General features: G+C 42.4%; 1 protein-coding gene across 6 annotated transcripts in view; it reads right to left on the bottom strand.

The window, feature by feature from the left end:
• LOC146544851 (uncharacterized) overlaps positions 1 to 27341 on the bottom strand; it is a 278127-nt gene that overhangs the window by 181203 nt on the left and 69583 nt on the right. The window contains exon 1 of one of the 6 annotated variants that reach the window (XR_014881832.1): positions 12712 to 13484. The exons of 4 other annotated variants lie outside the window; for them this stretch is intronic. The gene's annotated coding sequence lies outside the window, so the exon portion shown is untranslated. Of the gene's footprint in view, positions 1 to 4349; positions 4636 to 12711; positions 13485 to 27341 lie in introns of those variants that run through there. One more of the 6 variants, XR_014881830.1, reaches the window with a different exon arrangement.

Raw genomic sequence — 27341 nt, 5'->3', positions numbered from 1 at the left:
CTGTGAAATAGCTTGGGAAAAGTCTAGGCTGGAATTTGCGTATGTAATTTTGATAGAACATGCCATCTATAAAAACACTGTGGGTCAGATCTTGATCCCACTTCAGTTAGACAGACACTGACATCAGGGGAGCCAAGAATTCATCTCATGATAAAGGCCTAAAGTAGACCAATAAGCAGAGTTGTTAAAATCCCACTCTTTGTGTTCAAAGAATCAAATAAAAAGCCTTCTTTTCTCTGAATCTAAAATTAGTTCTTGGAAATGCACATTCAAATGGCTATGACTAGGTAGACTAAGAATTCATTTTCTAGTACTGAGTGAATAATTCATAACAAACATTACCTCAAGTTCTAATGCTGGCTCTTTCTACCGGTGAGCAATGAAGATTTGTCTGGATGTGTTTAGTTCCTGCCACTTCTTCTAGCAGGAGGTAATCACACAATTCATGTGATATTCCTTCTACTCTCTGCTTGAATAAGCAGGTAAACATCAAAACACAAATCTGCATTAGGTCATTGGAATTGACTCCCCTTTCATTAAAACAAGGAGCCTGGATGGACTGGCCTTTTAATTTTCACACCTGAGGATTTCTGTAGCAGCTTAAGGAAATTTTATCATGCTAAAGATTGCTTAATAGGAGAAGGGGTATTGGACAGAACATTGTTAAGTGAACAGCAAAAATCTGTGTTTCCAATTTTTGGACTACTTGCCCAAATCTGTTTTTAAGTAATCACTCATTCTTCAACACATTCACATAAACAAAACACAGAGCAGGAGAGAGATACATTTAACAACTCTCGTACTTAAAATGGTCTTAAGAATATTTACACCATTTATTGAAAGTGCTCAGAAGAGGTCACAGTGGAACAGAGGAACGAAGATGAACACAAACCTGAATGTCAAGATAGATCTTCCTCATTGTCAACAGCATTGTTGTGCCACAGGTTTGCTAGAATTCAGCAAGATCCAGCATAAATCTTCCTTCTTCCTCCACTTTGCAGTGTTGCAGATTTAGCAACAATGAGCCCAAAAAGCTTATGTTACTTGTGATTAATTTGGGCTTTTGTTGTTGTTGTTATTGTTATTGTTGTTGTACTTGGGATCCATGTCAGACAGGCTTTGAAATGAGCACTGACGCTGCCTTTGTCAGACAGAGATTTCAGATTAATTCCCACTGGCGATTTAGCCAAGAAAAACCCAGCACATGCAACTGCTCAGCCTACTCAGTCACCTCTCCTAGTGCCCAGCTAATTAAGACCTGTGGTCAAACTAATACTTTCCTTCAAACTTTCTTACCGTGGGTAACTAAGCAAGTCACAGATTTTTTTTCTAACTACAAACCTAAGTGTAAGAGAGGAGTAACAACAATCCCAACCGCTGAAACATCTGGAAAAACTTATACCAGGGACAAAAGCATTTTCTTTCTAACAAAAAGATGAAGAGCTTCAGATTAAAGCACTTAAATATCTGTCAATATGCCAATCTGAAGAAGCACAAGTAAAATTAAAGCAAGTACCTGTTGTTTTACATAAAGACAGACATGAACACCAGAAGCACGCAAACACTGCAAATAACATTCTCCAAATAACAGGGTCTGATAGAAACTAATTATCGTTACAGCTTCTTGAAGTGAAAGGGATTCTCATACTTATATGGAAAATACAACAAAAAAGAAAACAAATGCAGCACCTGACAAAATGGAATTGCCTCAGAGAAGTGCCCAAAGTGATACAGTGGATGCTAATTCAGGCCTGGCTGCTTCCTAGATGAAAAGATGTAGGGGACTCCAGTGCAAAACCTGAGGGAGTGAAACAACAGCTCCCAAGTGATCAGGGGAAGGGGCTGGTCTGAATGACACCACTTTCTGCAGAGTATTTCTTAATCCTAATTGCAGCTGGATTTCCTTTGTGAATTTCTGCTAGATAGCTAACAAAGGGATCTTTGTGAAGATGTCCATGGTGCATCAGCCAGTGTCCTGGATCACATGGCACCTATATTAGAACCGCATAAAAACTGTGTTATGAAGCCAGAAGCTATTCTAGTATTCCTGTAAAGGAGGAATGGCACTGACATGCTAAGAAGAAGAATTTCTAATTAGGATTGATCAGGAAATATTTTGTTGTTGTTCCACCCTGCTTTTTTCTTTTTTCCCTTTTAATTTTCCATAAAAAAGTAACAACCCACGTGTTGAATTATTTTTCACTCGGGTTTTTGTTTTTCACTACCAACTTGATGAAAAGCATTTTTCATTGAAGAAGACACGTCAGTTTTCTTGGAAAAAAAGAAAGGACAAATTCCACTTTAAAGACTATTTCTTAACACGGTGCCATCTCGTGACCTTTGTAATATCTGATTACAAGACCTAAGTAATCAAACTACCATCTCAAATAATACAAATGAATGTACATAGCATATATTTTGTCCTTCACGAATAGTCCTGCGAATAATACGCAGGCATTCAAAAGCTAATGGAATGCGTGCTGAAAAAGGCAGATTTTTGGCCGCTATAAGTCAGCAGAACTTCAGTGAAGTTTATGGAGTTACACACATTTAGACTAGATTAAAATCTGCCCTCAAGATCAAATCACACATGAGCACAGGCAAATCAAAATATGCTTTTTTTAAATTCAGTTGCTCTGAAGTGAACAAGTATTTCCTCCCTTCGATCACGTTAAGTAAATGCGGTCCAACAAAACAGAATATTATTTTCTTCAGCAGAAAATCTCACAGATTCAACAGCACTGAAGACTGAGCTGAAATTCTCATTGACTTTGCAACTTCAAAGTGGCCGTTTTAACCTTTCAGAGTAGCTATTGAGCTGCTGCTTCAATACGCCCTCGTTACCTCTGCATAATGCAACTAAAAAAGAAGAAAATAAACACAACGTGGGCTGAAACAAAAGGCAGTTAAACACTCGCTCCTCAGTTCATGGCATTACTGGGCTGGTCAGGAAATGAAACCATTGCCGTAGGAATTTGAAGTGGTGAATGTACAGGGAAGGGGGTCAAGGTTTGGGGTGGCTTCCTCTCCCTTGGCACTGGGAAACCAGAACCTTGTATCACTGACCCAGCTCCGGATGCTGGTAAGTGGCTGGTAATGGATGGAAACATAGGAGAAAACAGCACTTCCTAAAGAACAACTAGAGAAAATACAAGAACATTTCTTCTTAGGGCAATCCACAGCTGTATTTTGTAGAAAAATATCACAGTGATGGAAAATTACCTCCTTATATTCCTTTTTTTTTTTTTTTTTTTTTAAACGGTATGTATTCAAAGTCAAAAACGAGAAGCTTCCAGGAAAGTCATGAGCCAACCACAGAAAAATGCACTTATGGATACACATACACCCCTAAACAAAACATACTTAATGCCCTAAAAAGACGAAAAAACATATCCTTATCTAGGATAAAGTCATTCCAGTAAGAATATGAGAAATGTCACATCATAATGAAAATGACTGAAGAAATATGAAATGCAGTTATGCTGCACCTCGCACACCTGCTGACCAGAGACCCAGACGCACAAGTTCGCTTATTTTAGTCATTTCCTTGGCCTTGATCCCACAGTGGGACTGAGTAGGATAGACAGCTGTCAGCAAGTTGGTTCTGGAAAATCAGAGCCATGCAGCGCAGCCACCACGATTCTCTCCTGCTCAGGCAGGCAAAGCTTTTCCTTCAGCTGCCTCAACAGGTCCCCACACAAAATCCAGCACGGCGTCTCTTTTGGGGCTGCAATGAGCTTGCATCATTTCCAGATCCATTCTCAGTGCCAGCCACGCTGCTGGCTTTGCAGCAGTGGTACGCCATCTGTAACGCAGGAAGGAGGCTTGGGAACTGTAGATGAACCCAACCATTTCATGCAAGGTGCCAGACTTCTACCGGATACCCCAAAGCCATTGCCTTTGAGCCCCCAGGATGATGAGAATAATTCCTGGTTTGGACTTCCTCCATTTGCTTTGAGATCACCTTGGGCTTGTCTCCTGGGAAGAAAAGGAACACCAGCCTTTTCTCCTCTCCTTTCACCCTAATTCTGCCCTCTCTTTTGGGAAGACAAGGAGCCAATCTCTCCTCTCCTCCCCATCGGATTCATGCAGCCCATCCCAAAAGCAGGAGGAGATAGTGTGCTGCCCAGCTGCCTAATACAGCAGTTTAGCGGAGCTGCACAACAGTGGAGGCAAGCAGCAAAATGTGCACAGATGGATCAGGTCCCTGCATACATTAGCATCAGGGCCTCACTCGCACCCTGGCCCCATCATGGCCCTGTCTGGCACAAGGCAGAAGAGCTGACAGGCCCCACCGAGCTGAGTTGATAACGTTGATCACATCTGAAAGGTGATGGGATTTTGCCTACTTGTGTGTGTGCAGCTCCTCCTCCTGACAGGCTCTGTCTGTTCACAGAAGATATCAACGAGAAAACCAAGCAGTTTTTTTCTACTTTCTGCTGCCGGAGCACTGCAGAACTTCAGACACTTCTCACCATCCTCTGGAAAGCTGCATCACCTGCTGCAGACCTTGCTCAGGTCAAAATCTGTGTTTATCTATTCAAGCTAGTATATCCCATCTCTAGAAATTGCCCATTTCTTTAGTATCCACATCTCCTCTCCCCTTCTCTTTGTAGATGTGGAGTAGAGGCAAACGGGCATACAGCAAACTGTAATGGAATGCACTTTATAGACATCACAGATCCTAGGAGAGGCATACACAGCAAAAGACTGATTTAGTATTAGCTCATATATGGTTTGAGAGACAGACTGCAGAAGGGCAGGAAGTCTCATTTCTGAGTTTCAAGAGGAGGAAAAAGGCATTCTTGCCCAGTACTCACAAGGATACTGGGTTCAAATCCCTGTATTGCTGTGCAATTGCAGCGGACCAAAACACACTTTAGAAAAGTCTTCTAATTAAACCCCATCTCAGTCACTGCTGTTACATGGAGATAACAATCCTTCTTATATCTGATTTCAATAGAGACTTAGAAATGCTGCTATAATAAAGCCCAGACAGCCCAGTCTGAGCGTCTTGCCTCATGTCCACACAGTAAACTATTTTCCCAATGAGACTCTGGCGGAGCTTGCCCCCAAAATCCTCTAGATACTGATCTTCCAACTACAACAACTATTGCTTAGTTAAACTGGGCCCTTAGTGCATCTTCCTGGGAAAAGGATGTATATCCCAAACAAGTTCCACTGAAAATCCCTACCACTAGCAGCAATAAGAATTCCATAATGGCAGAATTTACTAGCTACACAAATCTGGCAAAATACATGTACTCATCTCTACTGTCAGGATTTTTTTTTCTTTTCTGCTTGCTCTGATTTTTTGCAAAAATACCATTATGAGTCGAAGTCTCACTGATGATTTTGACCAATCAGCTGGAGAAATTTAGATAAATTTGGCTTTTCATGGACTGCAGCTGTTGTTCTTTCAGTGCCTTAATGCAATTTATCATTCAAACATGTTGGCTTAGGGATGTTGCTCCAGTTTTCCTCTACCTCCCATCATTAATCCAAACAGTATGAACCCAATTTCAAACATTTGTTTCTTTTGTAGCATCCCACTTTTCTTCTCCTTGGTGTGGGCTGCGATGGGGAGTTACAGTGTGAGTCAGCTGCCACCTCTCAGACACTTGACAATAAATGGAAGATCTTTCACAAAGATATCTGTCATTATGTGTTTTTGTACCCACTTCTGAACTTTGGCTCTCATTCTCCTGACTTTATTTATTTATGCTGGGGAAGAAATGAACCATATTTTCTTTTCTGGATAACACGATACCTACAATGAGTTGCTTACAAAACTTTCATAGAACTGTTGTGTAATCACCAATGGAGTCCCTGTAGACCTACCCTGTGCACCACAGGGGGAATCAGGTCTCTGGTTCCGGTTTCACGGGTTGACTTGTTCAGTGCAAAGGCTTGAAAGGAAGCCGGTGTCACCAGCCTGATTTTCAAAAGGCAGCTCTATGACAAGCAAGTGAGCTTTCCATTCTCTGCATCTGTCCGTTCACATTTCTAAGCTCAAAACTCAACATTTGTGTCTAGATGGAGAACTGGAATACCCCGAAGACTGGCTATGTTTAGTCTCAAAGTCCCCTCCAAAGCTCCCCATGAGAAGCAGAAAGGCCCCCCACTCCCTTTAATGACTTTTCAAGTTTTCACTTTGAAGATTCTGACTTGGAAAGAACTTCACAGAGATTTAAAAATATCTTTGTGACTCTTTGTGAATCATTATCTTAAAGAACTCGCACACTAATTACTAAGCAGCAGAAATACAAACTCACATAAGAAAGGTTGTTCTTGAGGTGTTACTGGTCCAGGCAGACACATAAAGAAAAGGAAATTTCATAAAAAAAAGTCTGAGGTTTTCAGAGCAGTTGTGAAAGCAGAAGTTCAGATAGTCTGGATGCGGTTCAGGTAAAAATTAATTAGGTGAGCTGGAGCAAGAAAACTCTCTTAGTGCAAGCTGTGTGAACAGGGTGCTATGAAGGAAATTGCTCCTGTGCCTCAACAGAGGCTGGGAAGGGAAGTCTGCCTTCCGATCCATTCATCCCAGCTGCAGCTGAGCACTGAGCGTATGACTTTCTGAGGGCTCAACACGGAGCACTGAACTCTTTCAAAATTACCTATCTTTTTCTTATCTGAAACATGCTGCTACCAGTAAAACATTACTTATAAATGGGCCTGTTTCAGGAAGCCTAGATCCAATACAGATTTAAATAGCGAAGTCTACAGGAGTCCATATGTGGTTTTCCCCTTATTAACATCGGCCACTTTATTCCTCAAACTAAAAGTAATAATAACAACAATAATAATAATTTCTGTGAGCCAGAGTGGGTGATATTTGGTTTCCTAAGGGTTTGTTCCTCACGGTAAGGTTCTCTCTTGTTCAAGAAATTGTATGCTCTGATAACAGCTTCCAGTTTGAGTCACTCTCAGATGGTCTTTTGTGTACACACTCTGGGACTTACTACAGCATGAGCTCAAACCACAGCCTTTTTCCCACTGCACATGTTAACAGTGACTCTCTCCTACCTTGCTACCTCTATTTGACAAGGCATGTTGGAATAATATTTCTTCGAGACCTCTTTCTGCCATGTTTCATTGCAGTTGTCTCATAGGTTGTTAACAAAAGGACAGAAGAAGATGCACTCTGAAAAAAACAGTATTGCTCCATCTTAGTTCTCCAAGCCAGGACTAAAGCTGTGTTCAGAATAAAACTTCTAGCACTTTTGGAAAGTCTTCCTGAAGGCTACCCTGATCCAGATAAACTGGTCAGAAAAGATGGTAGATATCATGGCTGCATCCACTTCACTCAACTAACACTGGAGATAGATCATGGGGAGAGCATGAAGCCCATCCAAATAGCCACCCAGAGTAAGAAGTGTTTGCTTAGCCCTAGACTGATTAAAACATCATACTCCCACCACAAGGACTACAATCATCCTTCCCTTTGAAGGCAAAGGTTGCAGCTTCCCAGAAAAAAAAAATGAAATGCTGCCAACAGTCTGCTATTTCTTACCTTCCATTTTTATTAATAAAATATTGGGCTGGTTAATTATATTAAAGCCTCATCTTAAGTATCCTCATATGGTATTAGAAGTACTTATTGCTGCAAATTCTTGAAGACTGGGATCATCCTTTCTGTAGACATATGGTGCTGATGTTAATAGCTCCTTTTGCCTAATATAGAGATCTGAAAATTCATGTTACCAGTCCAAGAGGCTGTCTGCAGCCAACGCAAAGAAGCACCTACCTGTGGGTAGATTGAATACATAGCAGTCTAGAAGTGTCAGTTTCTGCAGAGGATATGCAAAATGGTTATGAAGCAACTGTAAGTAAAGCTGAGAGCAGCACGGAGGGTCCATGGGAATGGACATGAGCTCAGATACAAACTTAAGTGTTGCACAAGGGAAATTGCAGAACTACAGTCAAGGTCAGACTTTGCACTCAAATACAGAGCCTGCCATACCATAACTCTCTGTATGCATAGGGAAATGAACTAAAAATAATCAACAGTCTTTACTGTACCTCTGCTTCTGATAGAGTTGAAGATAGGTCTCCCCTTCCCAGTGGCGTTCTGCTAAATGATTATGGGGAAACAAGCTGAATGGTATTTTAGCCTCCGTCTTTGACATGATCATAATGGTCATGGAGGCCGAGCCTTGAAGCCTACCAATGGGACTTTCACCTGAGCAAGGACTGCTTGGTCCGTACCTTATAGGTGAATGACCACACACCAGCTCCCTTCCAGCACACTGGTTTTCAAGGCACAAGCTATGAAATATGAAAACAAACCCTTTACAGCTGCTTTCTTCATGTCCCCACTGCAGCTGCAGGGAGTGGCTTTTCAGCTCTGCGTTGCTCTAAAAGCACTTCAAAAGGAGGCCAAAAACAACTATATGCACTTTTGTTAATTTAAAATGTTCTCAGTTGCATTATCAATCACCAGCTGAGGATGTGTACAGACTGTCAGTCAGACTATGCGTTACAAGCTTTGTGCCTGCAACTTAAGTACACACAGCACTCTGTGCTGGATGTCTTTCCCCCATGTGCTCTTATACTAGAGCCCATATGCTACTTTTCCTATTTAATTAGCATGAAATATTTCTGCGTCCTGTTATTTAAAAATCTATATCCACAGGCTGGGGTTAAGTTAGCTGATTGTTAATTGTACAAATGAAAGGATTGATCCCTGCATGCAAGAGATCAGCAGCAGAGAAAAGCTTTAACAAAAGGACTATATGTAATTTACGCCGCGAGCCCTTTTTATGTCACCACTTATATAAAGGGCCATAGCATACATAAATATAAAAAGAATAAGAATCAGCCCCATGAAGACAGATTCTTCACAGATGAATGGTCTCACTGGGGCATACTGGGAAGAGGTACTGATTTCTCCAAGTCCTGATGTTAGCTTATTCCTCCCCCAAATACAGAAAACCCAGCTATCAACAAACAGGAGACTTCTCCAGTAACAGAGAAGAAACGTGGTTTTAAGCCTATGCTACTTAGTCTTAGTTTTGACATTGGCTCAAAGGAAGACTGAAACGCAGAGGGAGGCAGCAGAGCAGCCCTCAGCTAGCTTCAATCAGCACTGAAAGCAATGCTAACCGAGGATCTTCGTGACACTGCCAAAACAAACTGCTCTGCAGCCAGCAAAGAGTGGTCGAGCATTTTGATATGCCCGATAACCTCCCAAAACAATAGCACAAAAATGCACTGCTAAGGGTATTTTTTATTTGCAGATGCAGGGTAACTGAAATACACAGCCTCCACTTCGCTGTAATTGCGGAGGGTTAATTCAGCAGACTGCCTAAAACCAAAGAACTGCAGTGAGTTGGGCTGTTTTCTTCACTAGGGTTGTGCCTGTGAAGAAAACTGAAGAAATCTATCATCATGAAACAGCAGTTCTTCATATAAATATCCACATTCACATGCAAATAAGTGCAGTCAATCACAGAATGGTTTGGGTTGGAAGGGACCTTTAAGATGATGTAGTTCCAACCCACTGCTATAGGCAGGGACACCTCCCTCTAGACCAGGTTGCTCGCAACCCCATCCAGCCTGGCCATGAACGCTTCCAGGGAGGGGGCATCCACAACCTCACTGGACAACATATTCCAGTGTCAATGCTCCATTGCTGCAGACTTGATGTTAGTTAGTTCTGCCACCCAGTCAGTGCACATTAAGCAGCACACAACCTAGACAGCCATATCCAAACACAAGCCAGAAAAAGCTGTTCACCAGAGTGTGTATTCTGCATACAGCTCAGGATTCTTCTTTTTAAATTACTGGGCAGGTATTTGTAAACAAAGAACACGTTTGCAACTGTCAGAACTAACTAAGAAATAGGAATAGATCACTAAATCAAAGGGTTCACTGAAAAAAATAATTGATTTACCAGTTCTAAAAACACCAAAGATGACCTTTGCCTGTCCTCAGGTGGAATTGAGTTTTAAACCCTGAATAAATACTGCTTTACTTCTAGGAGTTGGAAAAGAGGCAGGCAAAGTCTGGAAAGTGAAATTCACTAATTGACTCTGATTTCTTACCTCTGCTAAGCCACCAGACCCTTGCATACACAGCCATCTATACAATGGTTATAATAACAATTGTTCAGCCGGAATGAGGAGAGGGATGAGATTTGTCTCTTTAGCATATGGAGATTTCTATGGGGATTCCCTGATCAAGATATCAGCATAAATAAAAACTGCCGTTGTTCCCTTTATTAAGAAATACCTTCCACTTGCTAAATTAATGAATGAGGTAAATAGTTCAATCAGGTTTTAGATGTCTCTGCTGACACCTTTATGCAGCTTGATTCTTCTCACCAACCTGTCCTCACCATGCAGGCTCTCCTTTTGCATATGGAGATAAGGAGGAGTCTGCAGAAGTTATTAGGAACTGAGCTGACAGCGTTCTTTGTCATGAATAAACCGTGTGAAAGTTTTCTCTTTTCCCAAAACAACACAGGGTTAACACACAGTTTGTTGACCAAAGAACAGATGTGAAGGTAACCCAGCCAACATGATGCTTATGAGTTGCTCATTTTGAAGAGCCCATATTCAAGATCTGTGAAGTCTGACCAGCGCGCTGTACTCACATGGGTCAGAGTGTAGATGCTGTATAAATGACATCATTCTGTTTGAGGGGTTTAGCTTTAATTTCTGACCAGACAGCCTCTCATTTACGTGAAGATGCATCTACTTAGGAGGACAGCACTGAACCTCTGCTTACTAAGCATGACCAAAGACGTTCTGCAACCAGAGAAGAAGAAAAGCAACTGCAACAGCTTCAAAGGGCCCAACAGAGATTGCTGAGCATACAGGGCTTTACTAGTTCTAGCCAGAAGCACCAACATTAATATGTTGCTCTTTATTGCATGTTTCTGAGGGCTCTAAGAGATCCTAATGCACACAAATTAGATTCTTTCCTCTCCTTTTTTTAGTTTAAAAGACAATCAGCCAATCTATCCCATTCCTGCCGTAAATCAGCTTGTCTCTCTCTCTCTCACTCACTGTCACTTTACCAAAGCACATGGGAGATGCAGGTACAACACTGGGCTGGGAAGTCTTTTAAGCCAGCAGTGTGTATGCTTAAATTCTCCCTCAACCGAAGCTCACTTTTAATAAGAGGAGATGAAGATGGGCCACATCGGAGGAACTTGCTGCGTTACAGGCAGACACTTCAGAAGTCTACACTCAGCAAAGGAAGGAAAAAGGAAACAGAGAAGACCTTATCAGAGTTCAGAAACAGGGGGAATGAAGAAGGTTTGCAGATGCTTTAACTCACTGTAGGTTGGCTCTGCAAAGCCATGCCCTGTATCGGCACCGTCTGCCCCAATTTAAAAGCAGACATGTGCTTCTGCAAAGCCTTATGGCAGCTTTTTCACTCCAATATAAAACGTTTGCATTACCAGAGCAGAAAATGTCCTTTTTCATGGGAAAAGCAATTGTTGATGCTGGCAATTGACTGAGGCTTACAGCCAAGGGTTTAACATGGCAGCATTCTTTTGCCTTAAGTGGATTCTTGGACCCCTACTCTGTTGCAAAAGAGGTCCGTGTGGAATATGCGCTCTCCAGCCTAAAAATGGAGCTCTCCTCCCTCCTCCTGCACAGGCGGTACCACAGACTCTTGCTTAGCTGCTTGAACAGCTGGGACACAGCACAGGGTCCCTACCAGAATTTGATCACCTGAAGTGAAAGTGTTAACATGTACTTGGAAGCAGGGCTGGTATTTTGTTATCTTTTTGCAAAGTGAATTCTTAGTTATGAACCAAAAGCATTACAGGGAAGGAAAAGGCCACTTGGCCTAATAAACTTTCCCCCTTTGGGGTTAGCTGAACACCACCTCCTTCAATCCCGCTCTCTCTCTGTAGAAATAAAATATGTCTCCCTTCCTCCTGAACTCATTTATAAAAGCTTGATTTAAGGGCCTAACTTGGCAACATGTTCCATATGTCTGTTATTCTAGGAGCATGCAGGCAGTGGGCCAAACGCATTGCTCGTGCAATGGGCACAATTCTCCCCGCTTGCTATAGGAGTCGTACCCGCCTTTGCCTGGGTTTAATTGGCTCCAGCTTGCCTATGGTTACAGAAGGGAGCTGGGGATGAGGAAAGCTGAGTTGCATTCCCAGATCTAGAGGCTTGCCGTGAGACCTAAGGGAAAACAATCTCTTGGTTTTGTTCTGCCTCAGTTTACACAGGCTCTAAGCTACTCACCCCCTTCACAGGAGTGCTGTGAAGTTCAATTAATAATGGCAACTATCGAGTCCTTCAGAAGACAAGCAAGAAGTACCACGCAGACTGTTAGCAAAGAGACTATCTCAAAACCAGGGCAGCTGCCTTGCAGAGACGCATAAATACAAACTCTTACTAGAAAGGACAGGTATTTAAAATCAAATTAAGTTCTGGACCAAATTCTACAGACTCTGAATAGTACAGGTATCTCTACAAGCACAAACTGTTCTGTATTAAGATGAATAAAAATATGCATGGTGCCTGCAGGGGCAGGTTTTGCACGACTGATCCTAACAGCATAGAAGAGTAACTACAGAAATTAAGCTGGTAGCATCAGATCCTGGGAAGAGAACTGAAGAGAACTGCGTCTAATGGCAGCTTTTGTTCCTCTGGTTATTGCAGCAAGCCAAGAGCAGCTAAAAACTTTACTGACATAAATTTCAGAATCGGAAAGGATCAATGCTTTCCCCCAGCTTACCAGTACAGATGATGTTCTGTTGTAAGGAGCTAGGGTCGAGCACCAAACCCCCATGCTTTGCAGATGGCCAAGAGCACAAAAAAATGAAGTGATGTCCAGCCACAAGTTAGCTTTGCACCTCTGATATAAGCAAGGAATCACTCGCCTAGATTCTGTGCTGCTCTGTTTTGCACACTGTGCCCTGCCTCCTCCTCACAGGAGATCTGTACCCATGATGGCTGACTACTTTGGCAGCACCCTGCCTTGGGTACCTGGATTCCTCTGCCTACCTCGAGGCACTGGCAAGCAACAAAGCAGTATTTAGAGAAGCCACTCCAATTGCTGTCGCATTCATTCACTGCACAGTGAAGTCAAACCCGTTGTGGATGGACTGAAAATCATCTCAACTGTCAGCAGAGGGATTTACACAACTTGCTGCTCCCCCTTGAAGAGTGACTGCAGTGTGAAAACATGCCGTACAGCCAGTGGTAGCCTTAGCTGTTTTCAAACAGTGAGAGCTGGGGGGGAATTTAAAAAAAAAAAAAAAAAAAAAACAACTCCCATAAAGAATTTCTTTTAGGTGAAGCCAAATAGACTTTTACTGTAAATCCAATAGAGCAGCTTTCCCATATATTTTTTTTCTTTCTCCCCCTGGAACTCCCTCCCCACAGGTGGCAGATATTAGACCCGCGCACCTCCAGCAGGCGCAGAATCCCTTCACTGCTGGTCTCAGACTGCCCTCTACAGTTTCCTCACCCGACCAGCTAGGCACTGATCCCCAAGCTAAAGACCTGCCAAATCTGTCACAACTTGTGACATATTGAAGATACTGGAGTGTCACATATCAGGCAGATAAGCCAGTAATAGCGAGCCATCCGCTTGGGGAAACGGATGGCTCAGAGAGGGGCTCTCCACTTGGACTTCTCCAGTACAAGGGATGATCCTGCAATCATTATTCATTACTATATCTTCTGCTGACTGATTCCTCCTTCGTCCTTAGAAAGGCTGGAAAAGAGAGTGCAGATCACAGCCAACCTCGACAAGGCAGAGCTCCCTGAGAAGCAGTGACTCATCTCCTCCTCACCCAGTCCCACCCCAAACAAAAGGGCAAATCCTTTTCCCCACCTGCCTCCGACTCACACACAGTTAGCATTTTTCTGGCAAGTATTTCTCCCATTGTTAATTACTCTCCCAAACATCTTCAGGTTGAAGTTTGTGCTTAACAGGTGCTGAATGCTTGCACTGGCCTTTCACGTTGGTGACTTTCAAAAGCTATTGCTGTGTCCCCTGATACTGCCTCGTGCTGTGGCTTCAGGTTAGTGCTGGCTGGCAAAGAGCCAGCAGATGAGAATGGAAAGATGCACTACAGTTTTTCATTTCTAAACAGAATGGATAAGGCCACACATCCTCCAACACAACCTTACTGCAGGAAGCAAAGTGTCCCATAATGGGGACTCATGGAAATGAAGTGAAAAGAAAAGCCTGTAAAACCAAGCCCAGATACCACAGGCTACAGATAAAAGGAAATATATATATACACACACACACAACACGTGTGTATTTGTATATGCATATAAATACACACACCATGTCTTTATTTAACTCAGCTAAAGTTTGTACACCTTCCCCGTGGTGACTGGCAAGAGCTTGTGTCCCAGAAGAATGGCTTTAATCTCATTTCAGACTCAATAATATAGTGCCAGATGTTCTTGGAAATCTATTTTGCCCCTGTACATTGTGCAATTAACCTTTCAGTTTCCCAGAGATCAAATTAGAGCCGTGGAAATGTTTCCAAACCTCTCTCTTAACGAGAGAAGCATGGGGTGTTTGAACCAACCGCTGAGCCGTTTTCCCAGCCCTCTGCTCCTTTGGATGCTCTAGAAAGAACGTCAGGCCAGCTAGAGATGCCATTGTTTCACTTGCACCGAGGAAAAATATAAATAGTCCAGGCTAAAAGTATTTTATCAAGTTTCTGAGGCTGGAAGCTTGATTATTAGCAGTGCAACTTGAACTCTGTTTCCTTTGATTACAGAAATTTCCTACAAATTAAAGGCAAATTTTTCCAGAAGGAAACGTAAAGCACAGCATTCCATCCAGAGGTACTTATTACTCCCACAGCTCTGCGTGGCTCTCTAACAGACCACGATGCTGGGAAGCCCGGGGCCAGAGAACTGACAGCTTAAGGTCCTGGTCCAACAAGCAGCTTTTCTAGAGTGGGATCTGTGAAAAACCTCTGCATATATCAGGTCACCGCAAGGTTTGCTCCTAAGACTGATGCCTAACTTGGTACCAATCACCTATCTCACCTGTGGCCTCATCCAAGGGGCGGCTTCTTACCTCTCTGATGAACTGAGTCTGAGCAGAGGAGCTGAATTTTGATTTGTGTATTACCCAGGCTTCTTTAAACTGCTGAGTGACTTAGCTGCTTTTGTATCCTATTTCTCAGCATAAAGACTGCATGTAAGCTGCTGAAAAAGATAAAAAGGGGTTTATTTACCCAAGAAAATGTCAAAGGACTTAAACTGAACTACAAGAAATTTTACTATTGTGCCCAGTGGCCAAATTTGATCCTCAGATACTAGAGATGTAAAAGACCTCTGACAAGTAACTTCTTAAGCAACCAGAGACATTAAATCTCTCTATCAGCTACTTAATTCCACCACCTGGCATTTGAGCCAGGAAAAGCTACAAAGTAAATGGAAAGGTAGCAACAGCTCATGTGCGTACAAAAGGTTGCTCCATCTCAGAGTTTTGTTTACTCACAGCTGATGACAGGTTGTCACACCTCCACAGCTTGAGAGAGAGAGAAGAGTTTGTGTGAGCAATTATCTATTGGTTCTTCAATACTGACCCAGCAGAACCTCAGTGTTTTCATTCAGAACTTTCACTGTAGAATACATCAATAGCAGATGACCTTGGCATCGTGCAAAAAGATAGAATTTTCATTTAACATGAAATTCAAAAATACAGGGAGGTAGATAAAATAGAAGAAGTGGAGCAGGAGAAAATGAACTTTTCCATTACAAGACAGAACAAGACAGGCATGCGTGCCCCCGTTTATTTATGAAGCTGCTGCTACTGTTTTAATGCAAACAGGATCCAAAGTCCACTGGCATCTAGGAGGGGCCAGTCAAAACTCTGTCAAAGAAAGCTCCTTAGAAAAGAGCCGTTCTGTTCAGGGAGGTGGTTCCTGTATGGTGACTAGAGTACTATTGAAAAAATAAACATTTTTATTGCAAGATGATAAAAGGGACCGAATAGAAAAGCTGGCCAGATATGGAAACAAACTTTGATATATAAGGGCTTTTGATGCATATGATTTACCCCAATGACACCACATCAGTCCTGAGGCAGAATTCAGTGCAGAGTGATTTGGTTTCAAGATCCCAGTGAACCAGGCTTTAACTGCATGAGGTCTGAGCCACGGCAGAAGGTACAACATGAGCCTCTGCTGCCAGAAGTGGCAGTAAGTCAATGGGATTTCTGTGCCTACCAGGCATATGCACCACTTAAGGGTCTCACATTAAAACCACAAATGGGTACAGAAAAAGGACAGAGCCCTGGTATAGGCTTGCTTTCATCAATCTCCTAGAAATACTGTTTGCAGGAAGGGTTAAGAATAAGTTTGAGAAAACATCAGCATGTAGGATCGAGGGTCACTGTCTGCATTTTGGTTATATACAGTTATTGACAAAGCTCTACGACCTCCTTGGCTCCTATGGGAGAACAACACCAGCTGACAGCACTGCAGTGTTCACAGCAAACCTCAAAGCCACTTGAGATTAATCTCATTCACATTTGGTAAAGTGCTCGGTAGTAATAGGAAGCCTTTTGTGAGGAGATTTAAAATTCAGCTGGGTAAGTATGTGCCTTATTCTATACAAGACAACCCCAGCTTTAGGACAAGAGTCACACTAAAATGGTGCAACTTTTTCTTATTACCCCTCAGAAACACAGAAGTCAGATTGGCCGAGTTAAGATTCGCATTTAATGTTTTCCTAAATCTCTGACCAAAATACAAATTTAAAAAATAAAATCCTGTAAATCCTTTCCAAAGCTTGGTCACTTATTCAGCACCTCTAAGATGACACAACAGATCATTTTCGGGGGGGGGGGGGGGGGAAGGAAAAAGAATATCTTTCCTAGAGGAATACTTCCATCGGCTATCACATTGTGCATCAGTTACCAATGTTAGTATTGGTGATGCAGAATTACTTCCCCACATCTTGTCCACAGGGACATACAGACATCCCTCCATGGGCAATACTGAGCATTGGAAACGCTCACGCTGGTAGCAGCCTTGCTTGTGGTCAGGAAGGAGCTTCACTGCCCTTCTTTTTTTTCTGTTAAAGAGGATCCCTTGGTTCAGGGCTTCTCAAAGCACTTTTCCTGAGCTGAAGGACTCGCAACGTTTAGTCACAGAATATTAGTCACAGCAACAATTTAGTGACAGATTATTTCTTTTCCTGACAGAGAAAGTCATGCACGGAGCTTTAAAGGGAAAATATATTCAGCAAGTAAAAGCAATCTTCAAAAAGTCACTGTTTTCATCCAAAGCTCTGGCTTCTGCTTTTAAGCAGATCTTTGGAAAGGCTGCCTAATGCAACCCATGGGCTCTCCTACTCAGACCTGTGGCAGAATTGCCACCTTGTTCTCCCACGGGTGGCAGAAAAGCCAGCCCTTCAAACATCTTCCTGATAATACACTGGAACCCCAAAAGCCACCCATCTGGCCAGCACCATCCGGTCCCCATTCACAGGCTTACAGGCACATCTCAGAAGAAACCAAGTTGCATACAGTGGGACAACTAAGCAGTGCTCCTCATAGAATGTCCCAAGTTCGAAGGGACCCGTAAGGATCATCAAGTCCGACTTCTAGCTCCACAAGACTACCCATCCATGAAGCCCAAATTGGTTGTGTAGAGTGTCTCCTTCCAAAAACTTTCATCTGCAAGGGAAAGCCATCTCTCTGCATGTCTTTCAGCTGGTTCAAATACAGTAATAAGGTACACGTGAGAATCAAACCTTGTCAGGAAGGTAGAGGACCAAATTAAATGGAAAATCAGAGCTCTAAATGACACCTGAGTAGTTATTCAAAAATATCATAGCACTAAAACTGGATAGACTGTCTGGGAAAGCTGGGATACTTGGAATGAGAGACCCCAACTCTACTGCCATCTAACAGAAACACCTATGTTAGTTTTAGTGTACCTCTTGCAATCTATAAGAAAGTGCTAATTAAGAGATAAAGTGCAGGTCAGTCTAATTACAAGATTTCCTCACCTCCTTAAGAAATATAAATTTGTTCAAGGATCTGAGACATCTGAGTAACTCCTCCACCTTAGCATCCCTGAAGAATACACTGGTGGTTTTTAAAGCTATTAACAAAAAAAAAAAAATTGAAAACACTATCAAGTTGATATACTCCTTATACTAACAAGCATAGGTTCGTATGGGAAATCCCAGCCTGAGTAGGCCAGATTCAACCTTGTCCTGGTATGTAACGGAGATACACTTGCAGATACATTTGTTGCACAACAGAAAAGCCCCACGCTCTTCCTCCTTAGACAGGAAATTATTAAAATGTAAAATGAAATTATTTGTATGTAAATTACATAAAAGCTTGAAGGAGAGCCTAGAGAGAAGAAAGGGGAAAAAAGAACACGCATTTACATGTGCTTCAGTCCCAGAGCTGCTGAAAGGCCGCACAGTTTAAGCCACACACAAAGGACAGAAAGCAGTTTGCAGCAGCTCCAAACAGCCCAGTATAAATACTTGTGTTGTGTTTGAAACTCCTGGATTCAGTGGGCTTCTACTTCTGAATGGGAGCCACGCATCAGGGCAATTAGTGCATTACATCAGCGACCACACAGGGTCATCACAATTCCTGCTGCTTACTAAGAAGGAGATGCTTGCCCCACATGTCACTCAGGTGCCTGGCAGCCAGGCTCCAGCAGGCCTCAGGGCAGCAGCATCGGACATTTCTGCCCCAGTTCCACAGGAAATGCTCATGCTGTGAAGGTGGCAGACCAGGGTGTGTGTTGGAGCCTCAGCCGCGCCGTGCCACTGCCTGTCATGGCAGCTTGAACCCTGAAGGAGAAGGGACCTGCGCCAGAGCACAAGGCTGCAGACTGGAGCTGAAGTGGTATTAAATACCCTCCATTCCACCACTCTGAAAAGCATGAAGACAACCAAGGCAGGAGATGCAACCCTGGAAAAACACTGCTGCTAAATCCACAGATACCCAGCTTTCAGACCTGTACCTCGCAGAGTCACTGTTTGTTGTCTGGTAGAATTCAACCCGAAATTAAAACTGTTTTGCTCCATGAATTACGCCTCTCTTTTATTTGCCCACAGATGAATTACACAGAAATCACTCAACATCACTGTTATTTATATCACGGTAATTCAAACAATTTCCATCAAGATCCCCGACCGCAGCTGGTAAGTAGCACATCTTTGGAAATGTTTGACGTTGGAAGTCTGAACGGTTTTGAATAGACACAGATACTCAGATTGAGGAGCTGAAATTTCCTCCCTTTGGATAACCCCCAATATTTATTTATATTTGCTTTTTCCAAGCACATCTGCCAAATTCATCACCTGGTAGTAGCGTTCTGCTGAAGTGAATATTAGAGGGACAAACAAATGTGTTTCGTTTTGTTTTCTAATTCAAATAAAGGTGTATATTATATGAGTTTATGTTGTTATTTATGGAATGTTATTTTTTGTCCTGATTTGGTCATAAAGAAGTCCTGCAATCTCAGAGCAAAAGAAAATATGGAATAAAATACACGCATCAACCTCAGACCATTCAGTATAGTAGCAGGCTCAACTGCTATCTTGTCCACAATGCGGGGGTTTTCTCATTTGGTTTTCACAATACCAACTGAAAATAAACTGCAGTTGTGAATAGGAGTAACAGAAGTACTATCAGCTCTTGTTATCCCTGGATGAAATATCCATACAGGGAACTAACTGGGCTATGATAGACACGCAGTAGTTGGTTCCTCATGAGCCAGAAGAAACCTGGAAGCACTCTGATCACATAGGTCAGTGTGCTTTAGCTATGCACACTTATCAGCTCAGGTCAATACTGGACTTCTACAGTTTATCTCAAGGATGTTCCTTTTCTCAGCTACATCACTGCCACATGTTCTGACAGCTGAATTTACACATATCTCGTGTTGCATACATTTTCTCTTTATGCAGGTTATTCCAGGTCTTTCCTGCATCTTGCCCCTACTAACCAAGAGCTGAGTGCAAACTGACAGAGTACTTTTGGCATTCCAGAATTTCACACGCTTAGATTTTCATACAAAGAAATTATACTATCAGGAATCAGCCACGCTGCCAAGAGCATCTTAAACCAGAGCCCTCAAGGAAGGTCCACAAATATTCTGTGATGCTGCTTTTGTTAATTGTGGTCAGAAATCTCTGCCTAGGCTCTGGCTGCATAAGCACCACAACCTCTTCACACGTGATCTCAGCCTGTCTTAAGGCCCAAGAAGAAAATCGGCTCCAGCAGGAGCACACTTGTAGTCAGCTGAGTTTTCTCAGTCCTAAAAGTGATGGATCCATTCTGGGCTCTCAGCATGAAGCCGTAAACCCACCCTTTTATGACTTTCTACTCCTTTCCAAAGTGCCAAAATATTTGTTATGCTTCCTTTGTATTTGTCCTGGAATAGCACTTAGAAAATGGATAAACATCCAATACTTCCTAATTAAGAGAAAAACAGCTTCCTAATCTCATCAAAACCACACCTCTCAAAATAACAGATTATTTTGTTCTTTAACCACATAACCCAGAAGTTGGCTTCTCACCTGGAGCAGTTCTACTCTCCATCAGCAGCCCCCCAGAGAGGTAACTAAGCTATTCACTGGGTGAAGCCAGAGCATCAGATCTACAGGAGTGCTACCAATTTACAGGACTGCAGCGTAACACAGGACTGCCCAGTTATCAAGAGCAGAGGAGCTCCCTACAGCTAGGCAGAAGAGGAGTCAAAGCTCTGTGTGATTCGTGACCTTTCCAGCAGGCCACAATTTCTCAGAACTACTGCAGTACCTCATTGCACATCACACAGCCTGCAAGGTGAGTGAACAAGTCTCCTCTGCAGCCTCAGCACCACTTCCTAGGACATAAGGCAGGGCTTGGCACAGCCACCACCTGCTTGGCCTATTTGCAAATGCAGCACACCCATGCAGTAGGGAGGCAGAGACTGAAACCTCAGCCAAAGAGTCACCTAAAACCTGTACCTGAGCCAGGGCTCGTGCCAAAGCCATTGTAACAGTCCAAGCTCCAGGGGGAGTTTAGGCAGAACTGTAAGTCACTAAGAACTATCTTCTAAGATGCTCCAGCACTACAAGCTTGCTCTGGATGGCATCAACTACCAAGTGTAGAAAGGGAATCTCCTCCAATTTAAAAAAAGCATGCTTTTTTTTTTTTTTAATACCAAGTGTTCACACTCAGAAAATAAGCAAGAGCCTTTACTGAGGACCATGTGAAAGCTGGAACAGTCACTGCTGAAAAACTTTCCATCTAGCCAAACATCAGACGAGTGCCGGCTTCCATGTTGAAAAGGACACAGCCTTATCTGCGCCACAACAGTGGGCACAACCTTCACTTGACACACCAACCTGACAGCAGCCAAGGGAAGCACAGCAAGCTTTAAGAAGTTCCTTCTGTCAGAGGTTGAACGACAGACCGGACTTCTTGTGAGACTTCAGCTGCAAAGTGTTAATTATATCATCCTAGAGTATGCCATTATTAGGACTGCAGGGTACTCAATTAGCTCTCTCTTCCTTTTTATTTAATGGCATTACAGTGTGATTGGTAACACAGACATCCCCACTGGCTGCATTGGTTGCACTTATCCTACATGAAAACCAGAAAATTTGTAACATCAAGTCTGGCTCTTCGCCAGATTTCTACAGGGCATTAGTAACAAACTGGTGAAGCTCATTAAAAAAAAAAAAAAGAGAGAGAGAGAGAAACCTATAACCATTAAAAGTCCATTAAGCAGCATGTCATTTTGTAAAGCTAAATAGCCCACAGTAATCAAAAGCATATGAACCCCAGCTGGGTTACCCAGCGAATTGTTTCGATTTAAGGGAGAAAATTCATCAAGAAAGATTGTTCCTAGGATTGGGTTGATTTTTCTCCTTCAGTTGCTGGCTCCATGACCCATTATAATTACAGTGATTGATGCACCTTGCAGACAAAGGTGAAGAGTGACCACAATGGCCCAAACATCTGCTCAATCCAAGCTGCCGCTAACACGGATCTCTGCAGAAAGGCACATCACATACAGCTATCCCACCACTGCTCACCAGCTACACAGGAAGCAGTTTCTTTCATGTTTTCCTCCTCACCTAGGCTGCACATAGGTTACAGCTTTTACCATTCCCATGCCCTGTGTAAAATGAGAGGAGCTGCTGTCACCATGGCTTGGCATAAGGAAATCACTTGCTGATGGATTGCTAGTCAAGGAAAAACAAGCAGCAACTAAAGACTTATTCTCTCTGTTGTAACTGTATGTGCACCTCTTCTTCCAATGATGAGGACATAGAGTCATTTCCTGTAAACTACAAGAGCAACGCCTGTAACTCACTGCTTAGGGTAAGCCAGCACAAAGAGCAGCACAACGATCCAAACCAGGCATTGATGTTCATCCCTCCGTGCATCTGATGTGCTTTGGTATCTCTATAGGTATCTTTAAAAGACTGGTCCTTAGGTCTCAATTCAGCACAGCACGGCAGCTTGCATCTCAGTGCAAGCATGTTCCACTGAGACTGCTGAGGTAGCATCTAATAGCTTGCTGAAGCAGGATTTCAAACCTTCTACTCCCAGCTGTGTAACAGAAGTAACACCTTTCTACCTCATGGGTATGTAATATAAAGCCAGATGAGTACCCAGATGAGAAGGGAAGAAACTAATTTATCAAATGACACAGTTCTGCTGCAGCTTCCATTTTCAGATCGGTCACAAGGCTTTTCTCAAGGCTTTTAACAGAGGTAAACTTTCGAAGTCTTTCCATTCTACATTCTTGGGGTGTGGGAGGCAGGGTGATTAAGAGTCTCATTGAACTGCAAACTCTGGTTGACCTGCCTGAATGGACAGGAGCAGCACGTTATTATTTACATGCAGGGTTTTGTGGAACAGCTGGACTCAGACCTTCAGCCTGCCCTGAGAACATACACTTCTAACTCTGCTGGAAGCAGCAGCAGTTTGGAAGTTATTACTTTATGGAAAGTTCACAAAAGATAGAGTCAAAACACCAGCCTCTCCATCCCAGAGAGTCACAGCCTTCTTAAGTGTTTTTACAAGACAGTTTTTAGGGCCCCCAATCATCCAATGGCTGAAATGCGTCATCCCTATCTGAAGATGAATTTGACAATCTGCAGCATCGGTTTCAAAACCATCGCTTCTTTGTGAAAAGCATATGCAGCCCTTTAAGCACTGTGTTTATTTTCAAAAGACATCTCAGTTAAGCTGGACAGTTTATTTACAACAGAGCCTGCTGCCGAAGGAGAGCTTTAGATGGTACGTGGCTGAACAGACAGCGCTCAAGTACAGCAGTAAATCACCCAACTGCTGAACTCCTTCCAGTGCACTTCTCCTTGCATGTAACAGGATGCAAATGGAAAAATCAGATGACATCCTATGACCAGGAAACTCAAACAGCATCTGCTTCAACTGCTGGATGTTACTATTGTAAAGCATACACAGATATGTTTCATAAGCATGCACAAATTGGCCCATGGTTAAGAATTAACAAGCAATAAAGCACTGCAAGAATCGCTCAGTCCTCTCTTCTTCTTGGCCTGATAACGTGCAGAAAGACCTGAGTGAAATCAAAAGTTTTGACTGTAAAGATCATATAGCATAATTTTAGAAGTGGTCATTTTTAACCAACCATTTCTATCCATTACACGGGTACTTCAATGAATGCCCACTTGGGATGTGTAGGGATGACACAAAACCCAATTATTTGGCCAACGCCTCATGAGGTCCTTTCAGTGCTTCAACAACAACAGCAAAAGAAAAGAAAAAAGTGTTACGAACAATCCTGGCTTTGATTTTTGGTGTCAAAACAACCTATAACAAAACAAATAGCTCATTCAGCATCAGTGCTTTGTTTCCAGTGGACAACAGCCCTGACCCCCCAGCACTCATGACGACTTTCTACAACCCCAGCATCACTCCATGCCCCCTTCCAAGCAGACTGTGTGTCAGGCAGGCACAAGGCACCATATGCCATGTAGCTGGTGTCTGCTGGGTAGGACTGTGCTGCTTCCCCTTTCCCCACCCATTCGTACATTTTCCCCTATCTCCTGAAGCCTCTCCCTGTGAGGCCTCTGCCTCCACAATAAATTAATAGGGTTATTAAGTTATCAGGGAGGGATTTGCATACAAACAGATGGGGGGACAGCTCAATCACAAACCTCATTTTCATAATGAAAGAAAACAACAGAAGTATCCTCTATTTTGGTTTAGAGAATGTGAATTTTTACAGTCTATTTTATTAGCTATTGAGGGAGGCAGTAACTAAGCTGTAAAACTTGCAGTGAATGACACTAAACTGGTTAAAAACTGTTTGTTATAGGAAGCACACATATTTATGCATGCATCTGAGTAACCCAGATTTTTTGCTTGTGCAAAGCTGCAGTGGGAATTCCATGAGTATAGGCCTTATTATACCCACTCAAGATACTGAAAAAAAAAAAGTGACATTCAATAGGTCAAGTGTAAGATAGGCTGGAATAATTAACTACAAAAAAACAAGGTGATGATCAACTGTTGGACAGCAGATCTTCGAAGAAGCATCAGAGGGCTGGAGCTGATCCTAACCAGGATGTGCTATTGCTCCTGGAAAAACAAAAACTTTGTACTGGGATTAATAAGCAGAAATCTAAGTCCTAAGATATCCAGAGTAATCTTTCTGTTATATCTCTGCTTAGTTCTTCATTAAGAACTAAGACCTGTATCTTAAGACACCGATCAACTGGAAAGGAGCCAGATTTGGAATTATTTTAACTAAAGAGTAGAATACTCAGGAGAGATATGATAACATCTTCAAGTCTGCAGCACATTGCTGCAGAGAAGGAGGAATCATTTGTTGCTACGTCTTTGGTACACAATAACAACCAGTGGGCTTAGATTAGTATTTACAGTAATAAGAATAGCAAAGCACAAGAGCAGAAGCCCAAGAAAGCTGAAGGACAGCAGCTCCTGGAGATCTTTCAGGAAGTTCAGACAGACACATCAGGTGTGATATGGGTTTAGCTGATCCTGCTTTGAGCTATGAGAAATATATATATATATATATATATTCTAGAGGTCCTGCCCACCCATTCACCAGTTTTAGTACTGAATCAGAGTAAAAGAACACAGTAAATATGTTTGAAACCTTTCCCCTTCTTCATTCTTCTTTTTCCCCCCAACCACAACTTCCCATTTAAAGAGTAGATGGCTGCAACTTTGATTTGAATGTCAGACAGAGTTTAAGATTCTACTTGAACTGAACTGACTCTTTCCACAGGATGAAACCAAGACAGCTGGCAGTATAAAACAAATGCTGCAGCCAAACTAGGTTTACAACATACAGGATCTAGTTTTGCGAATGTGATGCAACTTTACACACAAGTCATGCTGTCAGACTTGCAGAAAGGTATTTGTACTGTTGCACAATTACAGACAGGATTTCTGCTTCCTCTAACAGCATACAAATGGGCTTCTGAAGCTCATCTGAATTCTGTACATAATCAGAATTTAGCCCACAGCTTCACTGATTTGTGAGTTTTATGTTCCATAGTTGAATTACCTCTAGGGGTTTGTCACCGAATTCATTGAACAAGCAGAGATTTTAAGATAAGTTTGGAAAAAAAATACAACAGAAAATAAAACTATGCTCTCCTACGCACAAAGACTGAACACCAGTAGAGGAAAATGGAACAGTAAGACAAAAAATAAAGGACCAGACAGGATAACAATGTTCCCGGCTGAAAGAGAAAGAGAAAAGAGAAGCACTGGAAGATTCTGCATGAGCACCCTAATACAAACATGATGTTAAAGGATTATTTAAACAAGCCGGGAGAAGTTAGCACCAGTTAATGACGAGTTTGTTAGCTAACAGGCTGTTAACACTCAAACAAACTGGTCATTAAATGTGGTTACTACTTATTTTAATGGGAATTTATTAGAACCTTTATTTAAAGATTTAATGGGAAGGAGAGCTCCAGCACGCACACCTGGAGTCCCACAAATCTAAACAAGACAGATGTCAAGCTGCTTCGCCTGGATTTGAAACAAAAATTAGAAGTAAAACTTTTCCAGCATCAATGACAACTTCCCTAGTATTATGATATTAGACAAGTTCCCATTTTCTGATAGCTTCACATCTAACAAGAACCACTTGAATCTTTATTACTTTGTAGTGCCATTATGGTAAGTGGTTGTGATCCCTGTCTTTTAGAAGCTCATTGCAAATCTGATTATTATTATTAGACAGAACTTTGATAAAGCTGCTAACATCGCCTCTCATGTCTTCGTCCCTTTGGAGTATAGCAGAAGAAAGAAGGAGAAAAAATAAAAACAAATTATAAAACACTGAAGGGGAAACAGAAGCAATAAAAATTCCAGACCTCTTTGTTTTATTTTCACTATGAGTTAAAAAGTACAGCCCGCTTCAGATAAAATAGGAAGTCATCCCCAGTGCAAAAATGGCTACTTGTACACACTGTCAGTAAGAGATATAGCTAAAAGGAGAGAACACACCAGCTACTGGAAAAAAAGCACTGGACTCGGCCTGGTAAAACAATCATATTCCTAACTCTGCAGCTGACTGACCATAAATTCATAGAATCACAGAAGAGCTTAGGTTGGAGCAGAACTGACAGCCCCAACCCCATACCATGGGCTGGCTGCCCCCCACCAGCTCAGGCTGCCCAGGGCCCATCCAACCTGGCCTTGGGCACCTCCAGGAATGGGGCACCCACAGCTCTGGGCAGCAGTGCCAGGGCCTCACCAACCTCTGAGTAAATAATTACTTCCTAGCATCTAAACTTCTCTTTAAGTTTACAGCCATTGCCCCTTGTTCTACCATTATTCCCCCTTGTAAAAAGTAGGTCTACTTCCTGCTTCTCTCAAGAACCAGGAGGCCACAATGAGATAAATTAACTCATACACTCCCACTGTCCTGCCATTTCCTCTATCTAGATTAAGCTGACTCTCACTCCATGAAGGGTGCAACTCCACTGCCTGTATTTGTTTTCACAACTTCCTCTGTGGTCATGGTTGTAGAAAAAAAGATCTGAGTAGGAGAAATAAAATACTATAAACTCCAGATAGACCAAGAAAAGATATGAAAGAAGATTTAGGTGCAGTGAAAATGATCAGAAAAATCTGATTGAGATGGAGATCCTAACTTAAAAGTCACCAAATCATTCTCTGTAAGCGCATCCTTCCCCACTGGCCATAGAGGAACCTACAGCACACTTGTGCTAAATGAGAAGCTGAAATTAAGAGGTTTACGAATATCCATTATACATGAATCTAAACAAAGGACCTCCACACTCAGGTGAAATCTCTAAGCAGATGACAAACATCCACCTCCTTAACACAGCATTTTCACACATATAACCCTCGGCTTC

This window comes from Meleagris gallopavo, chromosome 2, assembly GCF_905368555.1.
Source record: "Meleagris gallopavo chromosome 2, MGAL_WU_HG_1.1, whole genome shotgun sequence".
Lineage (NCBI taxonomy): Eukaryota > Metazoa > Chordata > Aves > Galliformes > Phasianidae > Meleagris > Meleagris gallopavo.
The sequence above is the reverse complement of the archived record's forward strand: the minus strand, read 5'-3'. Positions and strand labels throughout refer to the sequence as shown.